General features: G+C 37.2%; 1 long non-coding RNA gene across 6 annotated transcripts in view; it reads right to left on the bottom strand.

Annotated features, from left to right (window-relative positions):
• The window catches only part of LOC149159425 (uncharacterized), a 40,203-nt gene that overhangs the window by 11,924 nt on the left and 6,480 nt on the right, over positions 1–21,799 (bottom strand). Inside the window, exons 2-3 of one of the 6 annotated variants that reach the window (XR_016261117.1) lie at positions 16,893–16,959; positions 16,014–16,624 (exon numbers count right to left, since the gene is read on the bottom strand). The exons of 1 other annotated variant lie outside the window; for it this stretch is intronic. This is a non-coding gene — a long non-coding RNA (uncharacterized LOC149159425). Of the gene's footprint in view, positions 1–16,013; positions 16,625–16,892; positions 16,960–21,799 lie in introns of those variants that run through there. 4 more of the 6 variants (XR_016261118.1, XR_016261119.1, XR_016261120.1 and 1 more) reach the window with 4 other exon arrangements.

Raw genomic sequence — 21,799 nt, 5'->3', positions numbered from 1 at the left:
GAATCTTGCATCTAGAAGGGAGGAAACTCTATATTGACCTTGTTTACCTTGGGAGAGTTGCCTTGCTCTAGGAAGGTCCCAGGAGGAGGCTGGATTAGGATTTCCAAAAAAGTTGCAACACTGAAACTACAGGTCAAAGTAGAGAGACAAGTTGCAGTATTGAAGCTGCCAAGTCGAAGTTGCAATATTGAAGTTGGTTGGTGCAGAATCAAGGACTTGGGCAAGGGTTGACTTGGTACTATGAGAAGGGCTTGGTCTAGGGGTTGGGTCTTCATATTGTTGGGCCGTTAATATGCCATTATTATTATCACTTTTGAACACTTATTCCGCCCATTTCTACTATTCTTCATCATGTCATTTATTATATAAATCCATTTTATGATGATTTATGCTTCTATGAATGAATATTATTTATTCTCCTTTATTTCTAATAAATTGATGATTATGCATGATTTTATCAATGATAGTTTTAATAAATCAGTTGTAACATTATTCACCATTTTTAGCCTCCAAGATAATTTCCAGATTGAAGATTTGATCATTAAAAGTGCCAACTCAGAAATTCGCTGGAATAAGAAGTGACGGTTTTGCGGTTGAGATTCTGAGCAAATGAAGCAGAATCTGGAAAATCCGGAACATGGGTTTTGTCCAGAACGGACCCAATTAACTTTAACAAAGAACGGTTTGCCCAAATTCGGCTTGTACTGAGAGAAACGCAGGGTTCTTTGAGCACGATTTTCTCAGATTTGTTGTTGCAGCCGTCCTCCAAATCTCAGCTGCAAAGCCAAATTCGTCTTGCTCTTGTTGAAAGCTGGATGGAAATATATCTTCTTGTTTATCAATTGGTTGGAAACAATCCAATTTTGTAATAGAAATCATGTTGTAGTTATCTCTATTGTAACTGCTCTCTGATCTCTCTCTATTTAAATGAAAACAGAGATCAGAGATGGGATGGATTCGAATGATGGAATTGAGGATGAATTAGAGATTCAGAATTGAGAATGGCAGAGAGAATGGATAATGGATGAGAGATTGAGAGACTTCTTGTTGTAATCCACTGTAACTCTGCTTTGATATTTTAATATAAATCTAGTTGCCATTCCATCTTTGATCCTGAAGTAACCCAGTAGCATCTGCTGGCGGCTAAGGGCCCAGCCTCTGGTGGAATACGCTGTTGTTGTATTATATCTTTATGCTTCATGTGCGGTTTGATCTCTTTCTTTTACTCTGTTCAATAATCTGACGCACTTTACTGTTTTACATATCAGCGCTATTAGATATACTTGATTGCATATTATCGTTATCTGCAACAGGAATGCTATGTTATCATTTTAACTTTGTATCGCATTGTTGTTCCTGTTGATAATTGATATAACATTGTTGTTCCTTACAGATTGTCATTCGATTACAGATTAACGGCGTTGTATGTTCCTAAATCGGTACAACTGTATGATGTATTCTTAAATTGTGACTGTTGTTTATTCGGGATTGTTGTTCCGTTATACTTGTTGTTACTTTATAGCTGTGATTCATGCATATTGTATCGAAACTCAGATTATTGTCCCTTTTAATGATAAGTTTGTTGCGTGCTTGATTTGGATTGTTGTACATTCATATTTAATCTGTTGTTCCATTTCCTGTTATTCGCATTATCTTTATTTTGGTGTGAGAGACGATCTGTGGTTGTAGTGAGCCTTGGCATTTATTGCCTAGCTCCCAGACCCGTGGTCCATGCTCTAATTTCCTTTCCATCAGTTTCCAAAGGGATGGGCTATTACTGTCGAACCCTTGACTGATACATTGCTTATTTTTCCGAATGAATGATTTAGGCTTCAAGGTATTTTGTTGTTGATTTCCATTAATTAGAGTTTGCTGTTCAGATTCCTTTAATTACAGTTTGCTACCCATTTACTTTGTTGTTCATTTCTGTTGATTAATTGCAATAGTTTGCTTTTAAAGAGTTTTCCTAGTTTACTTTCAATGGCAGCTTTAGTTCAATTTCGATTTCCTTTTAATTGCTTTAAAGCAAGACTGTCGACTATAGAGAACATTGGTTATTGCTTCCTCGTTCCCAGATTGATTGTCTTGTTCCGATTTGATTTCAATTGCATCAATATCCAGAGGAATGAGTTATTGCTACTGTATCCTCGATTGATGGTTGTTTGAGTGAATGAATTGGTTTAGAACATTTCAGTTTCTTGCTGCTCCAATTAGATTTTGTTTCCAGATTTCATTTACTTTTGCATTTTATGCACTATACTGCAAAACATTACTCTTGAGTAAATAGCCGCCTCAAACTGAGTACACTCTTGAAATAAAAAGTCGTCCCTGAGTTGATAATTAATGTGAAGGTAATTAGGAGTTAAAAATACACCTTTTTATCCCTCCACATTTTGGTACATCTTTGCGTGTTTGCATTTCATGCTTGTGCATTTTGTTGTTTCTTTTCTGAAGGGACAACATTTGTGTGCACTTTTGTCGTTTTTGCTATTCCTTTTTCAAAGGGACAACAATTTCATTTTACTATTCATTTTCTAAAGGAACGGCACCTTTTTGGTCAGCAATTCATTTTGCTGTTCCTTTTTCACGGTTCATTTTGTCGTTCCTTTTCCACGACTCATTTTGTTGTTCCTTTTTCACTTTTTGCTGTTCTTTTCCGAATGGAACAGCACTTCTGCACTTTCACGTTTTGTTGTTCCTTTCCAAATAGAACAGCACTTCTGCACTTTCATTTTTTGTTGTTCCTTTCTGAATGGAACAGCACTTCTACACTTTCACGTTTTGTTGTTCCCTTCCGAATGGAATAGCACTTCTGCACTTTCACTTTTTGTTGTTCCTTTCCGAATGGAACAGCACTTCTGCACTTTTACTTTTTGTTGTTTCTTTCCGAATGGAACAGCACTTCTGCACTTTCACATTTTTGTTGTTCCTTTCTGAAGAAACAACACTTTCACATTTTTGTTGTTCATTTTCAAAGGAACAACATTTTAGCTTCTTTTTTTTGTTCCTCTTAAGGAACAACACTTTTTCACATGCATTTTCTTTGTTGTTCCCTACACAGAACACCACTTTCTTTTTTAGTGTTTTCGTTGTTACTTCAAAAAAAAACAACATTTTGGGAATATTTTTTAGAGCAACCCTTCCTTCCTCTTGTGGGATTATTCCTAATTCATTTCAACCACATTTTAACTGATTCCATTTTATGGCATGAAGTACACTACTTTTATGAGGACAAGAATTATGGATTCTTTTGAAACGAGTTAATATCATTCACGCTATGGTCTTTAACAGGACAGCTCCTTGATGATAGATTTTTTTCAAAAGGGACACAATTATTTATATATTACTTTACTGCATTGTGTTCTGTTGTACATGATACTGATTGATCATCTTAATACCATGTTGGTTCCATCCTCCCTGGTTATAATCTTCTCTGTCTGTAATAAATGAAATTATGGGTATATTTTTTTTTCTATTGGCATGTTCAACTTCTTCCACCATCCCTGCTCTTAAGGAGTACTGAGCCTCCCTCTTTTTATCATAAAAATGTGTAATAACAACAAAATTTTGTTCGTAGATAGAGGATAGGGGGTCTCATTACGAGCCAGCCTACCATGTTCATAAGATTGTAAGAAAGTGGCATTCCCATTATAGCCACTACACCAGGGTTATGATCCATTGGATAGCCAAATTATCCTTGGAACAGGAGGTCTCATCACAAGCCGGCCTGATCACTTTTGCTACATCCCAGTGAATGGCAGTGTGGTTATCTGGTTACCACGCCAGCACACTGACCTCTTCTATAGAACAGCACTGTAACTCTCCATTTATAAATTGAGGATCCTGGCTCATATGGGTTAAAAAGCAACCCTGTCGAGGCTATGGACGCCTGCTGGCAACAGCGGCTCTGCTTATGGTATTGAAGTTATATTTTATCGTCAATTATTATTATAATACCCTTTTCTTATTTTTTCTTTTTATCAGAGAAGTTATTTCCTTAACTTTTTCCCTGTTTTGAACCTTTATGCATGAGAAATTGTTTTATGATCAATCGCATCATTTTCAGCTAGCATCATATCAGTAAAGCATCTTTTTGGCATATTGTTGTTCTTTTTCTCTTTTTCATCACTTATCATCAATTCAAAGCGTCCTATCTCTTATTCATAACTATCTTTACACACTCTGCTCTCATTATAACCATAACTCTCGTCGTCCTATCATTGATATGTGTACTCTACTGTTGTATTGTTCATTCCCTTGCCTTGCCATCAGCATAACACCTTTCATAGGCTTTATGGTCATGAAATCCCTTTTTCAATTGGAGAGGGGAATGTATGCATTATGGGATTGCATGTGACATGATTACTGCACTCTGCGATAACTTGTTGATTTGACAAAATATCAGTATTGCATGTATACAAAAGTTTTTCTGATTGAAATTTTTGCATGCATCTTATCTGTTGCTATTCAAAACTAACACTATGGATTCAAGAACATTGTATGCCAAATAGTGCTTTGTTTGCAGGAAAACAACAAGTATGGGCAGAATTTTATTCATAGCATGACCACACTATTGCACTTAACAGAAGAGGCTCGCGAACGTGAACAATTCTTCAGACATGATGTGCTTACCTGGATTCCACCTTTTGTATCACTTTCAGCACCAACTCTGCCTACATCAGCTTCAACAAATGCCAGTCCATATATGTCATTCCACATTTTTGGAGGTAAAACTTGAGGTAAAATCGCATAATTTTTTGATTTATTACGAATTTAAGAGAATTTCATAAAAATCCATTTTGAGCATTATTTATCATCCTTCACTCCACATCTGTACCACTTCCCATTTTTCAACGACATATCATCTTTCAGTTTGCAGGAGTGTTGTTTTCATTCATTTCTTTCTTATAACCATGTTATTCATATTCTTTATCATCCATTGCTATTCTTATTCCTTCTCAACACCTCCCTTCTTCCATGTTGTTTTACACCAAGCATAGAATTCAACAGCTGGTAGCAACCACCTCTATTTGTTTTCTAGCATCACATGAGGGCATGCTAATTTTTCAGAGAGGGGAGGAATTGCTACGCATGATGGATGTTTTCTATTTTCTTTCTCATTTAAGGCATACAATTTCAGTGTAGAAATTGATTTCCATAATATTTTTAAAACTATGAACTCAATTCTTGTGATCTCTAGAAAACAAACATATTATTAAAATACACATACCTAGATAATTTCAAGATAAATTGGTTCATAAAATTTCGGAAATCATGCACTCTCACCTACAGCCATTTTGTTTATATCTCATGATCTGTGCATCAAAACAGTCTGATTTTTTGGATCATAAAAGAATTCATATATTATAAATTTACTTGCCAAATTTTAACAAAAGCTGGTTTGTAGTTTTTGAGAAAATGGTTAATGAAGTTTGATGTTACTTATATCATATTTTGTTGCAACTTCATATATACATATAGTTGAATGACAATGTAAAAATTGTTATGCCTTCATCAAGATTACTAAAAGTGAATATTCATTAATTAAGGAAGAATTCATTTGTTCTATCCATTTCATGAGCTGAGATGAACATATTTTTTATTGCTTGGTTAACACATGGTTTTTGTCTTTGGGTTGCATGAGGACATGCAATATATTCAGTTTTCGTTGCATGAGGACATGCAACATATTGAGTGTGCGGGTATGTTGGGCCGTTAATATGTCATTATTATTATCACTTTTGAACACTTATTCCACCCATTTCTACTATTCTTCATCATGTCATTTATTATATAAATCCATTTTATGATGATTTATGCTTCTATGAATGAATATTATTTATTCTCCTTTATTTCTAATAAATTGATGATTATGCATTATTTTATCAATGATAGTTTTAATAAATCAGTTGTAACATTATTCACCATTTTTAGCCTCCAAGATAATTTGCAGATTGAAGATTTGATCATTAAAAGTGCCAACTCAGAAATTCGTTGGAATAAGAAGTGACGGTTTTGCGGTTGAGATTCTGAGCAAATGAAGCAGAATCTGGAAAATCTGGAACATGGGTTTTGTCCAAACCGGACCAAATTAACTTTAACACAGAACAGTTTGCCCAAATTCGGCTTGTACTGAGAAAAATGCAGGGTTCTTTGAGCACGATTTTCTCAGATTTGTTGTTGCGGCCGTCCTCCAAATCTCAGCTGCAAAGCCAAATTCGTCTTGCTCTTGTTGAAAGCTGGATGGAAATATATCTCCTTGTTTATCAATTGGTTGGAAACAATCCAATTTTGTAATAGAAATCATGTTGTAGTTATCTTTATTGTAACTGCTCTCTGATCTCTCTTCTATTTAAATGAAAACAGAGATCAGAGATGGGATGGATTTGAATGATGGAATTGAGGATGAATTAGAGATTCAGAATTGAAGATGGCAGAGAGAATGGATAATGGATGAGAGATTGAGAGACTTCTTGTTGTAATCCACTGTAACTCTGCTTTGATATTTTAACATAAATCTAGTTGCCATTCCATCTTTGATCCTGAAGTAACCCAGAAGCATCTGCTGGCGGCTAAGGGCCCAGCCTCTGGTGGAGTACGCTGCTGTTGTATTATATATTTATGCTTCATGTGTGGTTTGATCTCTTTCTTTTACTCTGTTCAGTAATCAGACGCGCTTTATTGTTTTACATATCAGCGCTATTAGATATACTTGATTGCATACTATCGTTATCTACAACATGAATGCTATGTTATCATTTTAACTTTGTATCACATTGTTGTTCCTGTTGATAATTGATATAACATTGTTGTTCCTTACGGATTGTCATTCGATTACAGATTAACGACGCTGTATGTTCCTAAATCGGTACAACTATATGATGTATTCTTAAATTGTGATTGTTGTTTATTCAGGATTGTTGTTCCATTATACTTCTTGTTACTTTATAGTTGTGATTCATGCATATTGTATCGAAGCTCGGATTATTGTCCCTTTTAATGATAAGTGTGTTGCGTGCTTGATTTGGATTGTTGTACATTCATATTTAATTTGTTGTTCCATTTCCTGTTATTCGCATTATCTTTATTTTGGTGTGAGACGATCTGTGGCTGTAGTGAGCCTTGGCATTTACTGCCTAGCTCCCAGACCCGTGGTCCATGCTCTAATTTCCTTTCCATCAGTTTCTAAAGGGATGGGCTATTACTGTCGAACCCTTAACTGATACATTGCTTATTTTTCCGAATGAATGATTTAGGCTTCAAGGTATTTTGTTGTTGATTTCCATTAATTAGAGTTTGTTGTTCAGATTCCTTTAATTACAGTTTGCTACCCATTTACTTTGTTGTTCGTTCATGTTGACTAATTACAATAGTTTGCTTTTAAAGAGTTTCCCTAGTTTACTTTCAATGGCAGCTTTAGTTCAATTTCGATTTCCTTTTAATTGCTTTAAAGCAGGATTGTCGACTGTAGAGAACATTGGTTATTGCTTCCTCGTTCCCAAATTGATTGTCTTGTTCCGGTTTGATTTCAATTGCATCAATATCCAGAGGAATGAGTTATTGCTACTGTATCCTCGATTGATGGTTGTTTGAGTGAATGATTTCATTTCAGTTTCTTGTTGATCCAATTAGATTTTGTTTCCAGCTTTCATTTACTTTTGCATTTTAAGCACTATACTGCAAAACATTACTCTTGAGTAAATAGCCGCCTTAGACTGAGTACACTCTTGAAATAAAAAGTTGTCCCTGGGTTGATAATAAATGTGAAGGTAATTAGGAGTTAAAAAGACACCTTTTTATCACTCCACACGTATCTCATTTGAAGCAGATTCTAAGAAGAGAAGAGTTTCCGAGTTTTCCCCTTCGAGGGGTTTTCCCTTGGCGAAGAGCCTAATATCTATGTCCTCTTTTGTTGTTGTTACCGTTCCTGATATTGTTTGATGAAAAGATCTAACTAAATAACACAAAGAAGATAAATAAGATTCACAAGCAAATGTCAAGGTTAATGAAAATAAGATTAATAGTCGCCTATATCCATTTTCCAACAGTGTGAGCCAATACGGATTCGATATTGCACATGAGGAGCAGGCCGAGAGGGCTAGGTCGAGTCCAAGCGGGTGCAAAAGGGTTTTGGAGATTGTTGAGTGCTAAGGGAAGTTTCACCTCATCCATGTATTTTTTCTTAGAAAAGATATTGTTGAAGAAACCAATAGACAACACACACTTCGTAGGTTTACCCCAATTGGGGTTTCCTAGGCAATTTCTGGTATTTCATGTTTTAATGTGCTTGTGTCTTCAAAGTTTATTTTCCGCTACAAATTTTCAGTTAGAATACTTAGCATATTTAGTGAATGCATTTGAAAATTCAGTTTCAGTTTCTTTCACTTTAGAAAATTCATTAAATTAGTGTTTAGTATTTAAAATCTAACATGGTATTAGAGCTCAACCTCTTATTGAAGACCAAACGCAGTGTTTATTTCCTCATGAGCAGGTTAAAGGCAATAAAGGCGCAATTTATTAGTCAAGACCAGCACTAGGGTTTTCCTGAAGCAACGTTGCGCTAGGATTTTTGAGCAATTCTAACAACATGGCATATTTGGGCTTGATATTTGAGGACTGCCTTGATGAGGCCTCAAATTTCTATTCTTGGAGAGAAAGGATTGGTGTAATGCTGGAGGAGCAAGGAATTTGGGAGTTTGTGGACAATCCACCAGTCCAACCAGCGGACCTCAACAGTTGGCTCAACACAACAAGAAAGATACGAAAGCTAGAAGAATTATCCTTGAAGGAGTCGAGGACTACATCATACCTCACCTTTCGGAAAGAAGACCGCTCAAGCCATGTGGGGAGACATCATAGAAATGTACTAAGGTTCGAGTGACGCCAGGAAACTGGTTCTCAAGGACAAACTCATAAACATCAAGATGGCGAAGTCTAAGTTTGTGGTCTCCTATCTTACTAGGTTCACTCAAGTGAGGGACGAGCTAGCAAGAGTTGGGGAGACAATCTCGAATAGAGACCTTGTCAGTTTTGCATTGTTGGGTTTTCCCAAGTCATGGGAAAACTTCACTGATGCAGTAAATTGCAGCAAGAAGCTTCCAAATTGGGAGCAACTACGGAGTGACTGTGTCCAGGAGGAGATTCAGAAGCCAACTAGATCTAGGTCTCATGTCAAGACAGAGCAAAAGGAGAACTTTGCCCTAGCTGGCAAAGGGGGCAAGGCCAAGGGCAAGAAAGGCGCAGGAGGTGTCGAGTTTAGCTCGAGAGGCGAGATAAGGAAGAAAGATCTCAGCGAGATAAAGTGCTTCTCATGTCATCAGTGTGGGCACCACTCGACCAAGTTCCTAAACAAGAAGAAGGGTCCTAGAAGGACCAGTATCAGTAGAGGTAGAGGAGTTCTCTTCTCACTTTGGGAAGTACTTCTCGCTCATAGCTTGCATGGCAAGCTCACTGGCTAGCAGCATATGGTGAGCATCCTGTCATACGACCGGGAACAAGGAGTATTTCGGCCAATTGACCGAAAAGGACATGTAGTTTCACATAGAGCTAGGAGATGATGTCAGGTACCTAGCCATGGGCATAGGTATTGTCAAGTTTGGGAGGGAGTCTGGGAACACTCTCTATCTCAAAGATGTCCTCTACGTCCCAGGTTTGAAGAAAAATCTTGTTTCGGTCTCAACCCTATAAAACAAGTGTTATAAGGTTACTTTAGCAAAGGAAAGGCCTTGATCAAGCCATCCAACTCCGTAGCAGCCAAGCATATTAGAGTTAGGGTGAAGAACATCTACAAACTTCAATTTGAGACAGTTGGAGCCTCGAGCAGCAGAGGAGTTAGTGAGCAAAGTTGTGGTCTTGGGGAGCTTTGGCATAGGTGTATGTGTCACTTACACCATGGAACGTTGAAGATTCTCAAGGAGATTACCACTGGGCTACCACAATGTCATGTAGACCAGCAAGACCTGTGGAAGGGTTGCACACATGGCAAGTATGCCAAGACGTCCTTCCCCGACAAAGACAACAAGGCCAAGAACATTTTGGAACTAGTTCATTCGAATGTTTGTGATCCATTTTCCTCTCCATCCCTTATGTATTATGTCACCTTCATTGATGACAGCTCGAGAAAGACTTGGATCTTCTTCATGAAGAAGAAAGATGAAGTCTTCTTGAATTTTGTGGAGTTCAAAGCCTTGGTGGAGAACCAAAGAGGTGAGAAGATAAAGTCAGTAAGGTCAGACAACGATGGGGAGTACACCTCCAATGCCTTCAAGGATTTGTGTGCCAAAAAGGGCATCAGGAGACAACTGACCACACCATATAACCCTCAACAAAATGGGGTGATTGAGTGCAAGAATCGGTGCATAACCAGGGCGACTAAGGCCATGTTGCATGACCAGAGGTTGCCAATATTCCTTTGGGCAAAGGCATGCAATACTGCAATCTTTCTACAAAACAGGAGCCCACACAGGTTGCTAGGCATGACCTATCTCAATTTTGGATTTTTGGCAACCATGTGCCTTCTAATAACCGGATTAAGCTAGATCCCACAACAGAGAAGGGCATTTTTGTCGACTAAAGCGAGACATCCAAGGCGCACAGGGTGTACGTCCCAACACTCAAGAAGACAATGATCAAGCGTGATATGAGATTTGTGGAGGAAAGGGCTCTCAAGAAGTCCTTCGAGCATGAGCAGGCAGCAACACAGGGTGAGGAGCAGCAGGAGGTTCAGCTAGCTCCATAGATTCAGTCACGGTCAGTTGTTAGGTAGGCCGAGCAGCACGCAGATGAGGACACAACACAAGAACAGGAAGAGAGAGCACAAAGAGTGTAGCCCACTTAGCCAATGACTCCCAACACAAGGAGAGGGCTAGCCAAGTGGGTAGATTAGTTGATCAGGGAGGCTCAGGAGAGAGTTGGAGCCCCTAGCTCCACATTCAAACAAACTAGATAGTCACAGAGGTATACGAGGTAGACAGCACTGATGACTAATGCTAGACTCATAACCTTCTTGTTGCAAGGAGGCATCCTCTCAGCAAGTATGGTGAGATGCCATAGTGGAAGAGTATTCCTCCATCATGAAGAATGACGTCTGGGAGGTAGTGCCAAGACCAATTGGCAAATCAATGGTTGAATCGCGTTGGATCTTTAAGATCAAGCATGGCGCTGATGGGAGTGTGGAGAAGTATAAGGCCAGATTTGTAGCCAAAGGGTTCTCTCGAGTTGAGAGAATAGACTATGAAGAGACATTTGCACACGTGGCCCCATACTCATCCATTAGGACCATGTTGGCAATTGCAGCACAGACGGGGTTGAAGGCTACACCAAATGGACGTAAAGATTGCCTTTCTTAATGAAGTTGTTGAGGAAGAGATATATGTTGAGCAGTCCAAGGAGTTTGAGACCATCAGTAGAGACATGCATGTCTGTACTTTGAAGAGAGCTCTTTATGGGTATGCCCAAATAAACAACGATCTTCTGGGATTGGGTTTCACTAAGAGTGAAGCAGGCCCCAACCTGTATTACATCGTGGTTGAAGGTCTTCCGCTCATTCTAGTGTTGTACGTGGATGACCTAGTATTAATGGTAGCGGACAATCTGATCTAGGACTACAAGAGAGAAGGATGTAGGGTTGATGCATTATTTCTTTGGGTTGGAGGTATGGCAGGGTGATGGGGAGATTTTCTTGGGACAAGGCAAGTACATGCAAGAGTCTCAAGGGATTCCACAAGCAATATTGCAGGCCCCTGACCACACATCTAGTCACAAACTAGAGGAAGGTGGACGTTACCAGAGTAGAGCAAGTTGATGCCACACATTACCGGTAGCGTATAGGGTCGTTGATGTATATGGTGAACACATACACTGACATTTGCTTCGCAGTTACCCAGTTCATGGTTGAGCCTACTTGAGTGCATTGGGTTGTTGCCAGACATGTGTTGAGGTATCTCAAGGGCACAGCAAATTATGGCTTGTTGTATAGGCAAGCTGCTGGAGTGAGGCTTCGAGGCTTCAAAAACGCAGATTGGGCAGGGGGTTCCACAGACAAGAGGAGCACTTTAGGTTGCACATTCATTGTTGGGTTAGCAGTGGTTTCCCGGTTCAGCAGGAAGCAAAGATCAGTGGCACTAAGCTTAGCCAAGGTTGAGTACATAGGGCATGTTTGCCAGCTTGGTAGCTTATGAAGCCATCTAGTTGAGGAAACTACTTAATGGGATGTTCAGTGAGAAGTTGGAGCCCACAGTCATACTCTATGACAATCAGAGTTGCATAAAGCTCTCTAAGAATCCAATGTTTCATGACCGCTCCAAGCATATCGAGATCTCATACCACTGTATCAGTGATTGTGTTTAGAGGGGTAAAGTCAGAATCCATTATGTGCCCACAGAGGAGCAGACAACAGATATACTCACCAAGGCATTGGCAAGTGGCAGATTTGTCTACTTCAGAGATAAACTAGGCATAGTACAAAACACTTTCCTCTCTAAGGAGTGTTGAATGGAGTTAGAGAGCAAGGGTTCTGTTTAGTCTATGATGCCTACACTAGCAAAGGGACTCACAAATTTCCACCTTTGCAGATTTATTTATTTCCTATGTATTGACATAGGAAAGATATTTTTTTCCTAAGGTCAATTTATAATTTTATCTCAGCCTAAATTTAAAAAGTATTCTTAGCCTTGTGAGTGCTCCGTGGGGCCCAAGTCGAATTATAAAGGGGAGATTAGGCAGCTGGTGGAGGTGGTTCGAAAAGGCATCAAAAGTGTGTGATCTCTTCAGCAATTGCGGGACAGCGAGTTCAGCCCTAGGATTTTACTTCCAACACAGAGAGGCAGAGGAACAGAGACCATACGGCCCTCAGAATTTCCAGATCAGCATTTTAAGCAGAAGGCGGAGAGTACGAGCCAGTAAGGGTTCCATACTGTGCAGTAGGTGCAAGCCAAGAGGGCTAGGCTGAGTTCAGTAGGGCACAAAAGGGTTTTGAAGGTTGCTGAGTGCTAAGGGAAGTTTTCACTCATCCATGTAATTTTTCTGAAAAGAGCAATTGCTGAAGAAATTAATAGAGAATACGCACTTTGTAGGTTTTCCACAGTTAGGGTTTCCTGGGTAATTTCTAGTGTTTCACGTTTTAAAGTGCTTGTGTCTTCAGAGTTTATTTTTCCGCTGCAAATTTTCAGTTAGAATACTCAGGATGCATACAGGTTCAATTCCAATAACATTGAATCTAATTGAACAACTCTTTGGCAAAAGACTTCCCCACTTTATAAACCTTCACTAATGCAGAGTAGAAATCAAATAGAGACTGTGAAAAGCAAAAAATATAGACAACGCATAGCATTCATATAAAAGGATGATCAGGGAATACAAACCAAATAATCAATTTCATTCTGCAAAACAAGTTTGCACACTTGGCTCATAACTCATCAATGGATCCCGTCAAACTTGCAGCTAATAGTCAACATACAAAAAAGATGCTCAGGGAATACAAACCAGATAAACATTTCATTCTGCAAAAAAGTTTGCAGTCAGCGCATAATTCCTCATCAGTGCATCCAGAAAAACACTCAACTTTAAATCAATAAACAGCATATAAAAGGGACAAACCATGAGCTTTAACAAAAGAATTCCCGAGAAATATAATCCAGATAATATGATTCTTCCCGCAAAAAAAAGTTTGAAATCACTAGGACTTCAAACAAGGCAAAGAAAATTTGAAATTTTTGGAAATAATTTGCAGATGATCACTTAATTGAGAAGAGATGTTGATTCCAGAACCATGGTGCCTGCCTACTAAAATTGAATAAAAATATTCAGAGTAGAAATCAAATAGAGACTGTGCAAAGCAAAAAATATAGACAAATCATAGCATTCATATAAAAGGATGACCAGGGAATACGAACCAAAATAATCAATTTCTTTCTGCAAAACAAGTTTGCACACTTGGCACATAACTCTTCATCAATGGATCCCGTCAAACTCTCAGCCAATAGTCAACATACAAAAAAGATGCTCAGGGAATACAAACCAGATAAAACATTTCATTCTGCAAAAAAGTTTGCAGTCAGCGCATAATTCCTCATCAGTGCATCCTGAAAAACACTTAACTTTAAATCAATAAACAGCATATAAAAGGGGCAAACCAGGAGCTTTAAGAAAAGAATTCCCGGGAAATATAATCCAGATAATATGATTCTTCCTGCAAAACGAGTTTGAAATCACTAGGACTTCAAACAAGGCAAAGAAAATTTGAAATTTTTGGAAATCATTTGCAGATGATCACTAAATTGAGAAGAGATGTTGATTCCAAAACCATGGTGCCTGCCTACTAAAACTGAATAAAAATATTCAGAGAAAAGATGATCATCTGCGTTCACATTTCCAAACCTACTGAAATTAACAACAACACAGCATATTGCTCCCTAGAATTTAACATTACCAAAGCAGCACCTCGGAATTCAGAAGGAATCCACAGTAAGTTCCCATGGCTGTCCTGATGAAAATGGAGGAATAGAAAGCAAACAATTTTATATTCTCAAAAAGCAGGACTACATTCATTGAATGAATCCTCATCAATGAACCCACTAACATAGTGGGTGTTTGAATTCTGGAAGGAGATAGGAAAAAGGAACAATGCCCGTTGCAAGAGAGAATGCTCAGAGAATACAAACCAGTTAATTAGGCTCTTACTGCATTTACAGCTTTACAATCACTGGACAATTAATCATCAATGCATACCATAACGTAAAATTACAATTAGGAATATCCATGGTCATCTTAAATAGTTCTCCCCAGAATGATTGAAGAATACTGATCCGATTGAGCAACTCATCAGCGAAAGACTTTCGATTCACTTTATAAAACTTCACTAATGCATAGCGTAGAAATCAAATAGAGATTGTGCAAAGCAAAAAATATAGACAAAAGCATAGCCTTCATAAAAAGGATGATCAGGGAATACAAACCAGCTAATCAATTTCATTCTGCAAAAGAAGTTTGCTCACTTGGCACATCACTCTTCATCAATGAATCCCGTAAAATTTGTTGAGTTTGTAGCTCGGGCAGGTACTTCTGCCACTGGCCTTGTGTCTAGGAGTGCAGAAGTAGCTCACATATCACCTTATAATATTTTCTGATGTAACTTAGCCTAAGTTTTAACTTAGGCTAAAGCACAAAATTATATGTTGGCTTATTGAGCTCAAATAAAACTTAGGTGAAGTAAATTATTTACTTTAGTGATTAAGTTTTATTCTTAGCCGTTGATCTCAAGTGAGGTAAGATCTAATCTCAGCCGTCCATCACTTTGAGATTAGGGCTAGGGTTAGGGTTAGGGTTAAGATTAGGAGTTTAGCTCAATGTAAAGTTATAAAGCAAGGCTAAGGTGAGGAGAAAAACACAACAGCAGCACACGATTGAGAGAGGCTTCTCAATGAGCATGTGCTGGGTCGAAGAGATTACAGTGAAGCTGGTGATCAGTGTTGTATTTTCTCAGTCGGGCCATTATCCCGGGACAGGAGTCCAAATAGGTTATGTGATTAATTTATTGATTAATTTATTATCCCGGGACAGGAGTCCAAATAGGTTATGTGATTAATTTATTGATTAATTTATTGATGAAGAACTATTGAATGGGCAGAAATATGTTTATGTGTACGTGATTCAGATCAAGTAATTTTTGCTTCTGCTAAAAAGTTTGGTTAGAAACTCAGTCGTGTATTCCTTCAATTAATAATTGCTGGGAATCGAATACCGGGCGCTGGGTTTCGGGAAAGTCTAACAAATATCTCAGGCAATAGTCAACGTACAAAAAAGATGCTCAGGGAATACAAACCAGATAATACATTTCATTCTGCAAAAAAAATATTGCAGTCAGTGCATAATTCCTCATCAGTGCATTCCGAAAAACTCGTAACTTTTAATCAATAAACACCATATAAAACACCATATAAAAGGGACAAACCATGAGCTTCAACAAAAGAATTACTAGGAAATATACTCCAGATAATATGATTCTTTCCGCAAAACAGGTTTGAAATCACTAGGACTTCAAACAAGTCGAAGAAAATTTGAAATTTTTGGAAATAATTTGCAGATGATCCCTTAATTGAGGAGAAAGGTTGATTCCAGAACCATGGCCCCTGCCTAATAAGACTGAATACAAATCTTCAGAGAAAAGATGCTAATCTACTTTCGCATTTCCAATCCTATTGAAATTAACACCAACACGGAATATTGCTCCCTAGAATTTAACATTGCCAAAGCAGCACTTTGAAATTCAGAAGGAATCCAAGTTCACATGGTTATGCAGAAGCATGCAGAAAGAAGACAAAACAAACACTTTTGACACTTTTCTTCGGAACCATTTAAAAGTTAATAAATAACCATTCATTAATGCATTATAAAACAGTCCAACGCTAAACTCAAAAAGCCTGTGAACCTAGAACAAACATGGAACATGTTCTTGAGAAAACAGCTTTTGTCTTCTGCAAAACATGCCTACAACCATCTATTGATTTATCACCAATGCATCCAACAACACAGTTGAGATGGGAAGGAGATAGAACCAAGGAAATATGCCCTTTGCAGAGAATATGGTCAAAGAATACAAACTCGAAACTGGACTCTGCACAACAGGCTTCCAGCCACCAGAGAATTAATCATCAATGCACGTTGCATACCTTAATGTAAACTAAAACTAGGAATGCACACAAACATCTCAAAGAGTTCCAAAGAATGCTCGAGGAATATTGATCAGATTGACCACCTCTTTAGCAAAAGGATATCAGCTCACTGTACAAAACTTCACTAACACATATAGTAGGAATCAAATAGTAATCATGCAAAGCAAAAAGTACAGACAAAACCATAGCCCTCGTCCAAAAGGGTGCTCAGGGAATACAAACCAGATAATCTATATCATTCTGCACAGAAATTTTGCAGTCAATGCATAATTCCTCATCAATGCATTCCCTACAGGGTAAAACTTTTTAATCAATAATCAGCATACAAAAGGGCATGCTGCAAGCTTTAATTAAGAGAATTAACAGGAAAAATAATCCAGATAACATGACTCTTCCTTTAAACAAGTCTGAAGTCACCAAGAAATTCTTCATGGATGATTCTTGTAAATTTCAAATCACAGTTACCAACAGAAAGACAAAACAAGTAAATAAACATTCCCACTAGGAGAAGACGGTTTTCAGATGACAAAATACCATTTAATAAGAGCAAATAGCTTGCAGTGTACAAGGAAAACAAATTTTGAATTATTTTAAGAACTTCTTAGAGCAAATACAATTACCGCAATCCGACAAAGAGGGTTACAATGAGATTCCCTTTCTGGAATAACCAGAAATGTAAACATATAAGCTTGAGCCCCAGTAGGAAGGGAGTCTGCATCTTTACACCAAAACAATAAAAAGACTTTAACAAGCAAAGCCAATTCCTGTTTATAGAGCCCCATTTACTATAGACTTGGGGGAAGATCTCTCATGAAAATGTAGGCTTATACCAATACTTCACCAGAAAGCCAATACTTAAAGATTTGAAATTCTCATTAATCATCCCGTTTGCATATGTGAAGACGGAATTTTTTATAATAAAAATATATTGATTGATAGAATGATTGAATATTACAATGAAAGCCTCAATATAAATATCTAGGCGGGATGACTTTTCGGCGTGTCTTTTTGATAAGACACATCTTTTCATTACTAATTAACTTATCATTATTTATTATTATTATATTATTATTATTATTATTATGTTCATTGCATTGTCATCCTTTGGTCCTCAAAGCAATGATAATGTGGAAATTATCAGTGAAAATTTTGTCTCCAATGATGAATCTTATTAATTGATGTACCAATTCAGTGTTAATCTCTTCTCCTTGAATATTCCAGTTCCAGTTTAACGTAAATACCCTGCAACATATATTTGGGCAACCATTATAAGAGAATCTTCCTTTATCTCATTAAAACCCTTTTTTGGATTTCTTTTTCTTCATAGAACCACTTTTAATTCACTTTATAAATGATACATAAAGTTTAATTTATTTAACTTTATGTACAAATTTCTTTTTTCTGTAAAATAATAATTGTCTGTGTATATGTGTACTTTATAATTTACGAAAAAAATAAAGGAAATTCAAATAATTAATAATAATTAATATAATGAAAATACATATATTAAAACACATGACTTTTCATGAAAGGGCATCCGGCCTAGATATATATATGAGGCCCTCATCTACAAACAATATCAATTCTCTCATACTCTATATATTAAATATTTATCCTAAATGAATTTCTTTGTTGCCTTCTAGAATCTAAATATTTTGGATACTCAACTCGCGTGAGCTAAGTTTGGCTATCCCACATCCAAATGTCCCCCAGACGACCTCATCACACATCCAAATGTCCCCCAAGACAACCTCTCAAACAAAGCAGGCCAGTAAACAAATACTCAAATTCAGCCTGAAACAAGCATCTCCAAAATACATGCTCAATTGTTTCATCCTTATCAAGAAGCGTGCATGCATCAGATGTAATACCAACTTTATAAGGCCTGATATTGATAGCCACAACGTTGTGAAGCATACACCTCCTTAACCAATCTGCTTCAAGATTCCAACTTTTGTTAAAATGTGAGGAAATGTGAAATGTGTTTTACACGGTCACAAAGGTCCTTGGTCACATATATGTAAAAGGGTTTCCCATACTACATCTGCAATCTCTCCTTAGTAGACCTAACTCATGAACTTGTGAATTAAAAAAAAAAAAAAGCCTTTCAGGAATCATACACATTTTTCAAGTCCCATCTTTCTTAGGTATTATGATGATAGGTGACCCACAAGGTGAAGTACTAGGTTGACTTACTCCCCATTCCAATAGTTGATGTTTTTTCACTTTATCTGCTTCTAGGATGGACTATCTTAACCATCCAACATTTGGAGATGGAGAGTCAAGCAATAGCTATATCTCGTGTTCCACTTCCCTCTACTAGAGCACTTATCCATACATTTAGATTTGCTCTAATACCAAGGAAAAACCTCACTTAGACTTTGGCAATGGAGAGTCAGAAATAACAATATTTTGTACTCCACTTCCCAACATATTGAGTATATTGTCATAATGGCTTCAAGATTTGTTATTGTATAGCCTTGAACCCTAAATAATATCTTACCTTTGCCTACTAGCTACAGAATGAGATGCTTGGTTACATGGCAAAAAAAAGGGTTGAAATGGTCCTCTTGATTAGATTCCAATACTACTTATGTATCCACACAAATAAAACATCACATACCTAAAAATACTTCAATTTGATTATATTGAAGTACATATTTACAGCCAATACACATATATGGTAATTGTTGTTTCTATTTCTAGATAACAAAGAATTTAAAATATATACATTGAAATTAAAATTTCCCTTTTTTATTTTCCAGGTTCAATTTCCGCAAGTGACAAGTTTAACTCATAATTGTTTGTGTATATGTGTGTACTTTATAATTTGCGAAAAAGTAAAGGGAAATTCAAATAATTAATAATAATTAGTATAATGAAAGGACATGTACTAAAACACATGACTTTTCATGAAAAGGCATCCTGCCTAAGTATATATATGAGGCCCTCATTCTACGAACAATATCAATTCTCTCATACTCTATATATTAAATATTTATCCTAAATGGATTTCTTTGTTGCCTTCTAAATATTTTGGATACTCAACTCGTGAGCTAGGTTTGACTATCCCACATCCAAATGTCCCCAAGACGACCTCATCACACATCCAAATGTCCCCCAAGACAACCTCTCAAACAAAGCAAGCCAGTAAACAAATAGTCAAATTCAGCCTGAAACAATGCCCAAAAGGTCTTGTCAAACAAGCATCTCCAAAATACATGCTCAATTGTTTCATCCTTATCAAGAAGCGTGCATGCATCAGATGTAATACCAACTTTATAAGGCCTGATATTGATAGCCACGACGTTGTTAAGCATCCTTAACCAATCTGCTTCAAGATTCCACCTTTTGTTAAAATGTGAGGAAATGTGAAATGTGCCTTACAGGGTATTAAAGGTCCTTGGCCACATATGTGTAAAAGGGTTTCCCACTACTACATCTGCAATCTCTTCTTAGTAGACCTAACTCATGAAAACTTGTGAATTAAAAAAAAAAAAGCCTTTCAGGAATCATACACATTTTTCAGGTCCCATTCTTCTTAGGTATTATGATGATAGGTGACCCACAAGGTGAAGTACTAGGCTGACTTACTCCCCATTCCAATAGTTGATGTTTCTTCATTTTATCTGCTTCTAGGATGGGCTATCTTAACCATCCAACATTTGGAGATGGGGAGTCAAGCAATAGCTATATCTCGTGCTCCACTTCCCTCTACTAGAGCACTTATCCATACATTTAGATTTGCTCTAATACCAAGGAAAAACCTCACTTAGACTTTGGCAATGGAGAGTCGGGCAATAACTATATTTTATACTCCAACTCCCAACATATTGAGTATATTGTCATAATGGCTTCAAGCTTTGTTATTGTATAGCCTTGAACCCTGAAAAATATCTTACCTTTGCCTACTAGCTACAAATGCTTGGTTACATGGAAAAAAAAAGTTGAAATGGTCCTCTTGGTTAGATTCCAATATTACTTCTATATCCACACAAATAAAACATCACATACCTAAAAATACTTCGATTTGATTATACTGAAGTACATATTTACAGACAATACACATATATGGTAACTGTTTCTATTTCTAGATAACAAAGCATTTAAAAAATATACATTGAAATTTTCCATTGGACATATATCATAATGCATGTGTCAAGCTTGCAAATTTGCAAAACAAAAAACAAGTGTGGGCTAAATATTAATATTACATAAATGTCACCTTCATTGTTTAGAAAGATCAACCAAACTATGTTATAGGTTGAAACCTGAAATGATGTTAATTAGGTTTATCACGAGTGGTTGGGAGGAATGATTGTTATTCTCTCTACCCAGGTTCAATTCCCGCAAGTGACAAGTTTAACTCATATTGAATATATTGATGTAATGGCTTTGGGCTTTGTTGTTGTACAGCCTTGGCCCTTGAGCCCTAAAGTATATTTTTACCATTTCCTATTGGACGCAAGGTGATGTGCTTGGTTACATGGAAAAAAATGGTTGAAATGATCCTCTTGGTTAGTTTCCAATGCTGCTTCTAATCCACACAATTAAAACATCATATACCTAAAAATACTTCAATTTGATTATACTATTGTATTAGATTGAGGTGATCATCTCCATAAAATGTAGATCCTCTACTATACCTTGACAGATTCAATCGCAATGGCGACGAGACACATCTCCTGAGGTCAAGTACATGTCTCAGACAGAGAAGATGTCTCAAGTACTTGAATACATCGCAACAGATGCCAAAAAGGACTCCCAACATCTCTTCTTTTTCCTTGCAAACATAGAAGCATCTCTCAAGATTTCTTCTATTAAAAAGGTAAAATTTTCAATTAGGAAAGGAAAATGGCCTACCTAAACCCTAGGGAAGATCTCACAACTCAAATCGACTTGAAAGAAAACATAACTATTTTTTCCTGTGTTTCACAAACCTTGGAGATCAGTGATCGATACATCTACAAAATATTTGTACCAAGCAGATCCACGATGGAGCCTAACCCTAGGGGTGTCGAGAGAATTGAACTCGTAACCTCTCAAGAACGAAGGTGCTTTAATGACAAGAACTCTCAGAGCTCGAAGAACATAACTATTAATAGCAAAAAACATTTATTAACAATGAC

The sequence above is a fragment of the Pinus tabuliformis genome, chromosome 5_2, assembly GCF_031772625.1.
Source record: "Pinus tabuliformis cultivar Carrire ecotype Pingquan chromosome 5_2, CPIR1, whole genome shotgun sequence".
NCBI lineage: Eukaryota > Viridiplantae > Streptophyta > Pinopsida > Pinales > Pinaceae > Pinus > Pinus tabuliformis.
This window is presented reverse-complemented; position numbering and strand designations above follow the sequence as displayed.